The following is a 14,823-nucleotide window of genomic DNA, read 5'->3' on the forward strand; positions in this document are numbered from 1 at the left end:
TCAGTATACCCACTGAGTTACTATTCTGTTTTTTTTTCACAAAATATATACATTACAGTAGTGTAGTCCCATGTGCACATAGCACCATTTACACCAGTTTTAGAAATGCCCAATCTAACAGCGTGTTAGAGGTTTGTAGCACACCACTGGTCAGGTTTTCTGTTGTGTTGAGCACACAGCACTTGTTTTTGGGACAAAGGAAGCTTTTATCCCCAAGCTAAATGGGAGAGACTTCCTAAGGTTTGTTTTGGACAAGTTACAGAGATAAGATTTAAAAAACTGACAAAAAAAAGAATCATTATATGCAGCTGCCTGAGTACAAAGACATATGGTGTGGTCATTTGTTGTAGCTGCCATTGATACTGAAAATGCCTACAAGGGAAACCCCTCCAGAAACAAGAACCAGCACAACAATTAGCCTCTTACAGAAACAAATGCATGTGTTACAAGGGCTTAAAACAATATGGTCCCTGTGTGCTCATGTAATCAGTGACACAAAGCGTTATTGCAAATGAAATATTGCTAATAGCTCCTTGGACTACTGCACTCTAGCACCTTCCAATGAAATGTCAATCGCTCACTGCAGCTGAGAGCAATGAGGAACTTGGCATTCCCTGTCTAATTTAAGCCCAATCATTTTCACTGTTTTGACATGAGCTGTAAAATATCTCAAGCATAGTTTATATAAAGTCAGGGGTACTGTACAGGTGCAGTAGATATTAACCCTTAAGTATCCACTTAAAAGTAATCATTGAAAGGCTTAAGAAGGGATGGGTTATCAGTCTTGTCCAGAAATATTAGATGCTAATATATACTGCTAATCATGTTCTTATGTCAGTATTAGGACTAACTAAAAATCACTACGAAAGTGAGTAATACTGCACCTTTTTCTTTTTTTTCTTTTTTTTTTATATACTTCACGCATACCCTTGCCACAGAGATTGTTACTGTTGAAGACCATCCCTTAAAAGAACTCAACAGCAGGCCTCCTAGTAAACCCAATAATAGGCTTAAATCTATTTCCTCAAGAAGCATCTACTTACTTTGGAGGAATGATCTCAGCATCAAAAACTTGTGCATTGAGAACTGGTCAAAACCAATGCTGTCAGAAAGATCCAAGATGCAAATCCACATGCCATGTAATGAGGAGGTCAACATACAAGTACACTACTGTAGTATGCTAGTATTGTAGTATTGCTTTCCAAAACTCCGACTGGAATATTGGCTGAACTAAACCACAGTTAAGCATAGTCCAATTCAAGCCATCTGTTGTACTTGGCATTTACTGTATATCTCTGGATCTGTAATGAAGCACAGTGCAAAATGCAAAGATCAAGAGGAGGAACTGGAAACAGTTTGCTTAAACTTGTCACATACTGCACTTGCTGAAAATGACCCTTTTATGTTAAAGTGTAAGGTCAACATACTGCACATCACCATTTGTTTTTTTTTTTAGTAGTAATAGTAAATCCCTTGATTTGCCCAAAAACAGTTTAAAAGTGTAAACAGTTAACAGCATTGTATCGCACGTACCACGTTATAAAAGTTCTAAAATGATTTAAATTATCTATCTCTCACACTAATGTACAGTATATATATATATATATATATAGAGAGAGAGAGAGAGAGAGAGAGAGAGAGAGAGAGAGAGAGAGAGAGAGAGAGAGAGAGAGAGAGAGAGAGAGGTGTACAGCTTGTATTTCCCCCACTGGACCATGCCCTACAAAAATAAATAAATAAATAAATCTGAAGTTTAAAATGAAAGATACAGTCAAGAAAGAAGTTCCCCCTTTAGTCTCAGTCTAAAGTCTAGTGCCTAAAAATAGTAAGTTGAGATTTGTGGAAGAATGATATACATGTGTGGCGGAGTGTCCTGCCCCTATATATATATATATATTTGTATTATTATTTGTATTTTTGTTTGCGGCGCAGGTCAAAGCGCCGCGTATTTGTTATTGTTTTGTATTTATATTTTAAAAACTTTGTGAGGATGCATGGCTGATCAGCTACTGATTATTTAACTAGCTGACAGTCTCACACCTTACTAAACTCGTGCAGACTGTGGCCGAGGGGTAATAAGATAATTAACAGCTAGTTAACCCCTCGGCCAGAATATAAGAACCTGCAGCTGTCCGTGCTCGGAGGAGAGTGTACAGAGGAGAGTACAGGGAGCGGAGAGAGCGAGGCGAGAGAGAGAGAGAGAGAGAGAGAGAAAACAGATTAACAACAATTGCTATATTTAAATATACTTGTTTCTGTTTATTTGTTTGGCCAACGCACCTTTTTGTTTTGTGTTTTGTTTGTTTAAATCTTTTGTTTTTGTTTTATTATTTAATAAAATGCTGAGCGCCGTTGCGTTCAGCTTCACCACCATCCATTCATTGTTTCGTATTTGGTACTTCCTGGTCCGTGACGTCACCATACACACGCCACTCTACTGCTGCTCGGTTAAAACATGACATCTCAATGACATACCATTAAATGAAGAAATAAAACATATAGGCCTATGTGAACAGGCTGGCTTTGGTGGTGACGTCATACCAGGAAGGAACACACAGACAGGCAGTACTGGCAGGTGAAACTAAGGCACTACGGCGCTCAGTGCTTTATTAAAAAACAAATAAAAGATTTAAACAAAACCACAAAAGAAAAAGGCACGTTGGCCAAAACAAACAAACAGACAGAACAAACAAGGAAGTATCGTGCTGGTGTAGACCCAGCATGTTTTAGCAATTGCTTTCCTATTCTCTTTAAAGTTTTACGTTCCGCCTCTCTAAACACTCTACCACATGCAGCAAAACTGCAGGTCTTTTATATTATGGCCGAGGGGTTAACTAGCTAGTAATTATCTTATTACCCCTCGGCCAGAGTCTGCACAAGTTTCATAAGGATGCGTGACTGTCAGCTAGTTAAACAATCAGTAGCTGACAGTCACGCATTCGCACAATATATTTAAAAACACAATAATAAAACAATAAATGTGGTGGCGGCTTTTCGTCCACACCGCCAACTATAATTCAATAAATCATAATATAGAAAGGGGCGGGACACTCCACCACAGCCTAATAACAGGTGACTAGCCATACAGTAGGTGCACACCCTTTTCATAATCTTGATATTACATATTTACAGTATAGATGGTATGCCAGATTAACATTTCAGGTTTTTTTTGTTTGTTTAAATGTTCACGTTCTCACGAAAACAGTGTCAGTCTGTCAAGAGCATAGGGGATGTTTAAAGGGAAATGCTTGTTTCCTTGAACTGTTAGGCACTTTGAGGCACTTCATTCTTAACGTTATAATCTTCTCAAAGCAACAGTTACTGTCCATTCTTAAATCTGTTATCTTATGAAACACTATTTTGGTTTCTTATGTCTGACCCCACCCCTCGCATACTCACAAAAGGAAAACAGTTTTCACTTCAAGGTGGCCACAGCTCCATTCACCAGTATGAGATCATGCAGAAAAGTACTGAATTAGACAGCATGCCTCAGTGCGGAAGGTTTCCAGTATGAAAACCAGTATATCCTAGCGACCCCAACCAGGCACGAATTGCAGCTAAAATACCACTTGCTGTGGCTGCACACTGATTCTATATATTAGAAACTGGACTATAATTTTGGACCAAAAGAATATGTCTGTCACGATTTTAAATTAATTTACCTAACCTTTATTACTTCCATTACCATTTACACCCCACCTCACACACACTTTTAAAAGAAAGTTTAGCTCTTACATTTTCTCAAAAAATAACATTTCAGGCAACGAAATGAGCAATGTTGGTAAAGATCAGCTCTCTCTTTGAGTACCGTTTTCTTCCCTTTTCACTTTGAACTCCACTTACCAAATGCTGTAGCATGTTGCTGGGGAACAGGTGAATCCGATTTACATATTCTCTTAAGGGGACTCCTATTCCTGCGCGCATCTACAGGAGATGGCAGCTCTACAGTGTTTCAGAGTTGCCACTTATTCATAAAGCATGCTTGTGTCTTAGGTTTGTGTATTTTTTATTGGCGCCCGTAGCCTACACCCATTCCGCACTGTGTGTACCATTCATTGATTGGCAAAATTTCAGCTTCAAGTGTGGACTCACATATCATTTTGTGTGATCGGTTGCAGCGAAACAGGCGTTTTAAGCTTATAGGATTGTACTGTTTATTTAGTGCTAGTAATGAGCAAACGGAAGCAGATAAGTTTGGTTGAAGCATCAAAAAGAGTGAAAATCGTTCTTCTGATGATCCAGAAATAAATTGGTGGCATTGAACGTTAGTACTACATTATTTGAATTCTGCTGCTCTTCCAGGATTAAGCACAATCGTAGTGCTTTACTGAACTTGAGAATCTCAGAACAGATCGTACCAATTAAAAAAAATTATATTATGGTTTATTGTGAATGATGGTATTGCTTTGAATCGAATACCCCGGAAAAAGCTGTATCAATTCTGAGATGGTCGATTGGCACAGGACTACAAAGACTCATGAAGCCCGAGTTTGAATTTTACAGAATGTCCCGATGTCCTGTAAAAAAAAAAAAAAAATCAGAAGACCTCTGAGAAAATGATCTTGGATAAAAAGAAATGGACAGTTTGATTTGTGCTTTTGATATAGACATTAAGGTAATGAAAAATGTTTAAGAGTAAGAATTCCCAAACCACCTGTTTCTGTAGTGATTTTTAGTCCCGTGCGAAAAATATTTATATGCCATGCTTAGGGGGTGAGTAATGATTACAATAGTTGTAGTGATTGTGAGAGTAATGATTAGAAATGGAACCAGCATAACAGAACTAGTTTTTCCCCTAGTTTAAGTGTATTTCAAATTTTAGTTTATTTGTACCTTTTATTGTTGTCGTGGACTATTTGGCTGTCACTGTAGTTTCTGTTGTGTCTCAATGGCAGTGCGCTGTGTTTATTCATTTTTAGAAAGGGAAATGGTGATGCAGTTTGATTGCAATTTTCTAATGTGACAGTGTAGGTGCTGTGGAGGAATAAAAATGCAGCACTTGATTGGCTAAAACACTTTACAGCATGTTAATGCAGTCGTTATCGGCATGAGATGGGATGTTGGTGTGGTTCAGTTTTGCATACCATGTGAAAGGTTTCTGGGTGCGCTCCTGTTTAATATGATATGGCCATGTTGACTGATTATCATTTTCCGCTTGGTGCGATGACATCACCATTCCTATACAGAATAAAATAGCGCTGGGACAAATATCCACATTTCTTGATATGTATTTGAATGCATAAATCCATGTACATTTCCTCCAGAAATTGCATAATTGATAGAAATTAAAAATATATGTTTTTCCTTGCAGCAATTTACCACCTTATCAGAATTTGCACAACCGTTTCTAAATGGCAGGTGAAAAAGGAGCGGTTTAATGTGTGGGCTCTTGGCCCTCCATTTTGAATGTTTTAGACAGATGCAGGTTCATCACAGGAATGCCACACTTTTCCAACACTCACCCAGCTTGGGAAAAATATATATGTTGTGATCTTATTGTCTGTTATATGGAATGCAATACACATTTTTGTTTCTTTTCATTGTATGCCCCTTGTCCACATTTATTTTATGTCAAATGTTTATACAAGTTAAATTTCACAGTTTTTGTTTGATTGGTCAGCTACAAAAAGGCACAAGTAAACCTCAGTAATGATGCTATAACTTTACGAAAATGTGTCCATGGCAGCTTTGTTTATTGTAAAGAAAAGGCAATAGCAGAAAACACAAAATGTGATGTCTACTTTATGTTTCACCTGAAATACACACTAATATATATATATATATATATATATATATATATATATATGTTTCACCTGAGGAGCTATTACACCCTGAAGGTAACAATAGTCATCCCGAGGGGCGTTTAATTTTCCACTAAGTCTGCAGTACATATTTAATATATGAATCAGAAAATAAGTGAGGCAAGGTTGGATAGTAAATACGACTTTATATTTTGTCATACGTAAATAAATATTGACTTATATTTTGTTTAAATATAGCTGATACAGCATAAGTAAATAAATAACAAAAATAAACATTAAATGGTTTTTGAAGTTCATACCGTATAGTTAGCAGAGTTTTTCTCTGGCTCTGTCTGGTTTGCCGGCTGCTGCATAATCCAGTTTATATCCCGCCGGTCATATTTGTTTTCATCGTCGAGTTGACAGAATTAATTTTCTTTTAACTAACAGAATCAGTGTTTCTTTTGTGAAGAGTGCTGGGGAAAAAGGCCTTCCTGACAGTGATGTGAACCAGTCACATGACAGACTAAGCCTATTGACCGGTGGTGTAAGGATGTTAGTTTTCCTCCTATGATGAGGTTTTAACCAATCACTGATTCATATATATATATATATATATATATATATATATATATATATATATATATATATATATATATATATATATATATATCTATATATATATATATATATCTATATATATCTATATATATATATATATATATATATATATAGATATATATATATGGCATTCTTAGTTTTTTTTGGTTAATTCAGTGGAGGGAAAGTAAGGCCTTTTTTTTTTTTTTTTTTACTTGAATAGTGTTACATATAATGGCTCTGAATTTCAAACAGATATCTGCATAAGAAAATACCAGCACTAGAATAAAATACTGGTTCCACTAAAGCAAAATCAGCCAAAACAAAATAATATCCATTTATGTGTAATAATGTCTAATGTGACCCTAAAGAGCAAGTGTGAAAAAAGTATATAAAAAAAAACAACTTTAGATGACTGCCGGAGACTATGCAAGGTAATTGACATTATCGTGATAATTGATTATTGTCCCAACCCTACTACTGTAGCTACATCTGCTAGTCGAGACAGCGTGGAGAAGCTGCTTATTCTACTTGATACGGTCATCGGGCTTCACCAATGTGGGATATCTCAAGATTAGGTTTTCTTCCCTCCCCATTGTAAGTGAAAGACCCCACAAATTAAAGCAGCTAAGGAATCTCTCCCATTCCCATTACTTAAAGTTCTCTTTCTAGACTCAGATCTCCACAACATGTAGCCCAGACCTGGGCTGACTCACTGTGGCAGCATTTCTTTGTTTCAATTTTAAAGCTAAGGCTTTAAAATCAAGAAAAAGCGGAACCTCTGTCGTTATGGATTACTGAATTATAACAGACATGAAACAGACTGATTCCAATGTCTGGCTTCCTTTTTTACATACCTCAAAGATAAGGCTTTAGACAGAGAATATAAACAACAAAAAAAGCTATATTTTGAGAGACGGTCATTTCTGTTGATTAAATCCAGTACCATGAGAATAACAAAATAAATGCTATTCTTAAGTGGTGTTTTATGTTGATTTCCTATGATTGCTACTATCACTCTTTCCCTGCTTAAACAGGATCATTGATCCCCACTTCAAATTGTAAACCCAGCACCTGTCCAATAAACATGGATCCAAAACAGGAAGGAACAGTGTATGCACATCTGTAATTGGTGTTGATAACACTTGATCACTGTGAAATCGGACCACTTCTTTAGCCAGCAGAACAAAAAACTAAATGTTTGTATTTCATTTTTGAACAACTTAAGAGAACATTACTATATGAGAGAGAGAGAGAGAGAGAGAGAGAGAGAGAAATTCAAAAAGAATTCTGTTACAGATAAAATATATGTTTGCAATGCACTGGTCTCCTAATCTTTAAATCTGTTTTTACATGTTGCAACCTGGGCAGTGTGAAGAAAGGATATCAGGTTGGTAAACGCTAGCTGACATATGGACAATGGCCATGTCATAAAAGTTAACAGTGGTCACTTAAAATGCGTGAAGGGTCCACATGACTTCTAATCATTGTGGCTCTTTGGTCAGCAAATGTGAATATAAACACCTTGCAATGACAGGCAAATCATAGATTTAATAATTTTGGGGGATTTGCACATTGGTGACATTAAAAAAAAAAGAGGCCGTAAAGAATTCAAATCTGGTTCTAGAACTGACGACAGGTTTTGCTAGAAAAGGTCAACATTCAGAAGTGACTGAAAAGACAAACATGACATTTATTTTAGATAGAACGAACTACATGCTATGTACCCTGCACAGTGACCCAGACAAATTATTAGGTCATAATGGTATTTTATTCAGTCAAGGAAAGAGGTGTTTACTTTCTAAGTTTTAAAGAGATCAGCAGGTCAAAGTATCAAATACCACGACAGTCTGAGTCAGTTCAAACAGACAGAATGCAAACACCGGGTTGTAAGTGGTGTTAACATGCCTTCACTGCTCCCTCTTATTAGGGTCAGCTAACGAAAGTTGAAACACTCCCTGAGTAAGGACTAGATTAAGCATGGATTATCCAGGTTGTATTTAGGCGATAGTAATATTATTATACATACACCCAGATTGACTGGTGAATGCAACATAAATAAAGAGTATACCGAGAGATATCCTGTCTGGGAGCAAAAAATGAGGGGCAGCAAAACTATCTTTGGCTTTCTTGTATTGTCTCCCAAACGTATACTATTGCAGCAAACATGCTGATGCCCATATAGCAGAATTTTCTTTCCTATTATATATAGCCTATATGATATAGTTCTCAAAATACTTAATTTAGACCACTCCACAATCATTTCAGCTAACTACATTTAGGCATTATACAAATATGCACACTATTAGTTTATCATACATAAACTCAAGGTTAACATCTATTTACAGCAATATGATCATATATTAAGGACGAAAAAAACATTCACATTCATATGTTCTTTAATTTTTGGGATGTAGGATAATTTGTGAAATAAATAATCGAGGCTCCAGTACAATATTTTCATTTTGCAGATCTGGCAACACTGTGCCTGTCACTCAGCAGCGAATGCACGCACCCACATGACAGTAGCCTGTCACACTGCTCTTATTTAAAGTAAATGAATACATTTACAGTGTATCAACTCTGAAAATCCATGCTCAACAAGAGAATTAAAGCAAAATACATTTTTAAACCAGAGGAAAATCCTGTTCCTTACAGGATATGTTATATTGGCAAACCTGTAATTTAATAAGCTACTGTTTCTAAGTTCTGTTACTGATGACAGACAAACACACAGACAGCTTTATTGAACACAGCATTGCATCAGTTATTTCAGGCATTTTCCCAGCTAGCAGTAGATGCTTTCCATCAATGAACCAGTCGTCCACAGGGGCCCCAAGAATCAGGAGAGCTCATGCTAGGCCCAGTTTTGACACATGCTAGAAGTCCTATGCATGCTATATAAGCCCTTGTGATTTGTAACATAACTCTATAAAGTCAATGTAAAGGGTTGACCATAGCAATAGAAAACTGCCATGGTACAAGGCATAATTAAACACTTATTTTACAGAGTACTGTAATGCTAATAAAATCTCAATCATGCAGCCAAACAGTCAAAATGAACAATTGACAGATATCCCAACACCTTGTATTTACTTTATGTTGCTACTGTACATTTTTTTTTATTTATTTTCAATTTAATGTGCTACTGCTGATAATGATAAATGCAAATCATTGTTTGATTGCACTAGTGACTGTTCACATCAGAAGACCAAACGAAATGAAGCACTAAAATTGTGGTTCACAAACTAGAGCCAGTATTTAAGTCTTTAAACTAGTGCAAAGCAGGGTTAAATAATTCTCTCATCTATATAACCTTCCACGGTATTTGGTTTTCATTTCAATGTTTTGTTTCTGTTTTTCATTATATCCTTGAAATGTATTTTTAAAATTAAAAGCCCAGTAAGGTCATAGAAATATTTTCTCTTCTAAACACCATAATTAGATGCTTCTAAGGTCTCTTTGCATCATCAGTGTGACTAAAAGGTACAGTAAGAGAGAGTGGCACTAATTAGTCGAGCCTTCAAAAGCTGTGCAAGCAGCCATATTAGGTCAAAGGTCAATGTTATGGTCAGCAACATGGTTAGACAAACTCTTGCAGAGATGCTTAATAATAATAATGGGTCTTGTCCAGCCTCTACCTATTACATTGATAATTATGAGTCTTGTCCAGCCTCTACTCATTACATGGATTCCATGACTCACACAAGCTTGTCTACACTGCAGCAAAACACATTACCCTTAATCCAGGGGTAAAACGGCAAGAATATGGGGCTTAACTAATGTAAATTCTTGAAAAAACAGCCACATAACCAAACTAATCCCCCTGATGGATATGCATGCTAGTATGAATGAATGTGTGGGTTGTGGGTTGTGGGTGGGAGTGACCCAGGCTTCTGCAATTTACAACTGATGAGAGACATACCATCTTTCTCAGTAAATAATAATACAAATTGTTCAGACACAATAAACTGTTCACCTCCAGGGGTCAATGTAATGTAGTCATAATATTCCCTGCTATTACTTGAAAGTTCCTGCCCAGCTAGTGCTTAACAATAAAACAATAGATGGCTAAATCCATTGTTGGGTGCATGCTCCCCAGTCCATAAACACACAAACACTCAAGGCTTGAGTCGGGCCAATGACAAAGGTGTCTCCCTTTTCCTAATAGCAGTCCCTCAACCTAAAACAATTTAATAATTATTTTATTTAGTTAAAATCGAGAATCAACTTTGTGAATTCTCATCCTTTGAAAAAAATAATTCAGAGTTTCAGCCCATCGTTCTCGTAATTCTTTGTTTTCTCCCTTTACAGTCCGACAGTCCGTTCCCAGTGTCCATAAATTTTCTAAAGCTCCCCTTCGAGTCTGCTCAATTGAACATTATCCAGACCCATTTCCTGTGGCCCTGACCCTCAAGTGGTCTGAACTACCGCGGCACTGACGTATTGTGCAGGTGCAGCAAGGTTTGTTATCATTAGCTTAGTGAGAGTGTACCTAGCTGCACATTATTGCTGGACCTGTGTCAGAGACAAAAGGACTGTCAGTTTTTCCACAAGAGCTGGAGTCAACAAGCAGGGGTTTAACTTCAAGATTTATTTCAAGTGTGGTTTCTGGTGAGAAGTATAAATATACAGTAGCTAATAATTGAGTGCTTTGGGAAACCTCCATTATTTAACATTTTAAAGATGTAGTATTACTTCTTTGAAACTGTTTTTCTTTAGTCAAACTTTGTCTCTCCTACTGCGAGATCCCCACAGCCTTAAATTACACAGAATACGATGATACTAAAGCATTACGTGCCTGTCAGCATTTTTATTTAAAAATAAATAAACAGTGTTTTTTTTGTGGTTTATTGAGTATTTGTAATTGCTTTTTAATGGTCGGATAGATATTTTCTAATGACTATATTGAAATGGTACAGGTTTTATGAAAATCTGTTCTGGATGTTGGTAGATAGCGCTGTTAGATATTCTCATTTAAATGGTATGCTCCAAACGTACTTCAATTCAAATGGTTTATTCAATCTTTTCAAATGTGACTTGTTATCGCAAGAGTGTCTTGAGGCACACTAATTGGTTTATTCAATCTTTCCAGAACTACCATTCAATATTGCCTCTTTTTGTATTCTGATTTCCACAAGTGCATCTCATTGCTACAAAATGGCATGTAAACAAATGTCGAAACACGCCGCTATTTTTCTTACTACAAAAAGTTGGAAATTGTTCGAGCTCTTGAAATCGGACACAACCCAAGCAATTTTTTTTTTTCTGTTGCGATAAGTTGCTTCACCACTCTGACTTTATTACTTTCTTTGTTTTGAAGTTAATTCACGAGGATAAAGTAAGGCCTTTCTTACTTCTGGGATATTTTACAAATTTAATAAGGTGTTACATATAATGGCTTTGATAACATTTTGAAAATGAACGAATATCCGAACGAATATCTAAATCTTGAACGAAAATCCGAACATGAAAATTCCATGTTTGTCCCAGCACTAATTATGATACTGTATAATAAGAGTTAGTTGTAGACATTTTAAATAAGAGTTGTACTCACTCAGTCAGGTAAATTAGGCCTATAAATCTAGACATCAATGCCACAACTACAAACGTTATTACTCCTGACCTTGGTATCAATCATAAAAACGGTTGCTTTTAATGTTTGAAATTGGTACAGTATCTCCCTCAGAACAAAAACATATTTTCTCCTATTAGTCTTCATAAAAATACACACTAACAAACACACATGCAAGATGTAAATGAAGTACCTCCCAAACTAATATTAGACCTTAAAACTCGACGTGAATGAGGCACACAACTTCCTTCTACAAGCAGCGAGGAAAAACACTAAAGAAACTGAAGAGCTGATAAATCAACAAAAATCAGCACACATTTTATTTCATAATTAATCAATTAATGTATAAATTACCCAGTTGCTACGTTTACTGTATGTCTAAAATCAGGACTATTATCATGCACTTTTGCGCATGGGTAATAAAAGAAAAGTGCCAGCTCTGAAGACAACAGCATTATTTATAAAGTGTATCAAAGGACATACCGGGAAAAAAGAATGTGTCTAGATTTCTGGGCCATATCCAGTGGATGTCTTACAAAGCCTGGCGTATATAAAACCTTAGAAAACAAAGCCACACCAGCCATGTACAGCCTGCAACCCAAAGTCCTGAAACAGTGCCATCTTCTGGTGAAATAAGAAATGACTTCCTATGTAGGGAGCAGTACATTAAAATAAAATACTGTATTGTTATTTTACTGTGAAACTTATAGAAACAAGTTATGTTAGAAACATACGTCGCATACAATAGCCATAGATACAAAATTATAGCTACCTGTAGTATGTAAAAGCAGGTCACCATGACCTGCATCCAGTGTACCTTTATTTTGCTCTTACATATCGTTGAATATTGAAAACTGTGGATTAGCAAAGGGCCCTTACATAGCACTTTTACAATTAACAGAACATGGCCAAACTGTGTGAAACATGAAATAACGAGGGAGCACTACAGTACTTGAACTTGTGATTAAACTTACCAGAGCCTGTCACATTTGTACAACTGCACAAGAACTCTAGCTGTAAAACCTGGTTTAAGTTAAACAAGCTTTTACCAGTTTTTTTTTTTTTTTTTTTTAAGTATTGTTGGCAATGCATTTTTGACATGTTCTTAGAGCTCAAGGTTTAGGGCCACACCTCTAAGCCTATAGAGTTTTTAATTCTACTGACTGTTATGACACATGCATTGAAAGAATGCAAGTGCCCCACTGCCCTTCTTTTGCTCATGGTCTGTGGCTCCCTATAGAGAAGAGTATCCAGAGAGCCATGAGATTCTCTTTAGACTGACAGATGGAGCTGTATCCAGCTGTTAAAGTGATGTTTAGCAGAAGGAAAAATTGTCATACAACATATGATATGATGGATAACATGCATCATCTACTGTAAATTGCTTTTATTTGTGCAGTATATTGCTTTTTAAATGAAATCCATGTAATCCATTTTATGTACCTATTTTAATGTTTTATATTAAATAGTTATTAATAGCTGTTTTCAAATATTCTAATAATTAGTAGGAAGATATGGTTAAGTACAGAAAGAAAAGTGATTAAATATCTAAATGGGAGTGAATTTTGTTTTGTTTAATGGTTCTGCCCCATAGCCTACAACAGTTAACCTTTCAATGATTAACACACTGTACTTATGCTGGAGTTTAAAAAGTTAACTGAAACAGAGCATGATTATTTAAATATTTTAAAATTGCCTGCCACTGGTTGTTCCATCAAAGCCAAGTATCAAACAGGAGTTAGAGGGTGGTCCTACCTGCCAGGCAAAGTTTCTTTGTGACTTGCAATAGTATTCTGGTATCCAGCCATCTGTGTTGAATACTTTCCCGCAAACTGTTTCCAGAAGGAGGTTTTATATATCATGGGCTCATTTATAGTTAATCGCAATTGCCTCTGATGGGTCACAGCAGCATTCCATTTTCACGTGTTTTTGCAAGTGACACCAAATCCACTTGTGGCATTGAGCATCTATGGTAAGCCAGCATTACTCTCAGCTGTTATTAAAGACATTAATCTTGAGACAACAGTATCTACAAAAACTGTGGACTGTATATTTAAATCCTGGGTAATTAATTCTTCAACTGCTGTTAAGCTTTCTGATGTATTGAGCTCATTACCACTCTCTGAGTCCTTATGAGTAGATGAGCTGGTTAATACCTACAACACCACCTTGACTGGTATCTTAGATACTGTAGCGCCAATCAAAACCCGGACAGTGTCTTTAAAAAATACTCATGTGGTTCAATGATACAACTCGTGAGATGAAATATGAGGGTCATAAAATAGAACGGAGATGGCATGAATCTAAACTGCATATTCATTACATCGCATGGAAGGGCTACCTGGTTTATAGGAAGCTCTGGCGTTGGCTAGATCATCATATCATTCTAATTTAACTGAAACAAATAAAAATAATCCTAGATTTCTTCTCACTACCCTAGATAAATTAATTAATCCTTCCTCTAATAGTCCTACCCTTGACATTGGCTCCTCTCACAGCTGCAATGACTTCTTATATTTCTTTAAAAATAAAATACTAGACATCAGAAGTGAGATTCCACAGATGCCTTCTATACGGAGGACTCCAGCACAATTTTATCAACTACACTTATTAAGGCAACTACGTTTTTTTTTTTTCTTTGATTACCTTACAGGAACTGACATAGCCAATTCACATATGAGAGCTACTACATGCTCTCTTGATCCTATTCCTACAAAACTATTAAAGATGTTATTGGTGTTATTAATACCCACATTAAAAAAAAAGAAAAAAAATTATGTAGGGTTCACTTTCCTCCGGTATAATTCCCTCAGCATTTAAGGTAGATGTGGTAAAGCTATGCTTAAGAAACACAATTTGGACCCTGAAGTCCTCAGTAACTATAGGCTACTTGCCTTACAGACATCA

Source organism: Acipenser ruthenus, chromosome 5 (genome assembly GCF_902713425.1).
Source record: "Acipenser ruthenus chromosome 5, fAciRut3.2 maternal haplotype, whole genome shotgun sequence".
Classification (NCBI taxonomy): domain Eukaryota; kingdom Metazoa; phylum Chordata; class Actinopteri; order Acipenseriformes; family Acipenseridae; genus Acipenser; species Acipenser ruthenus.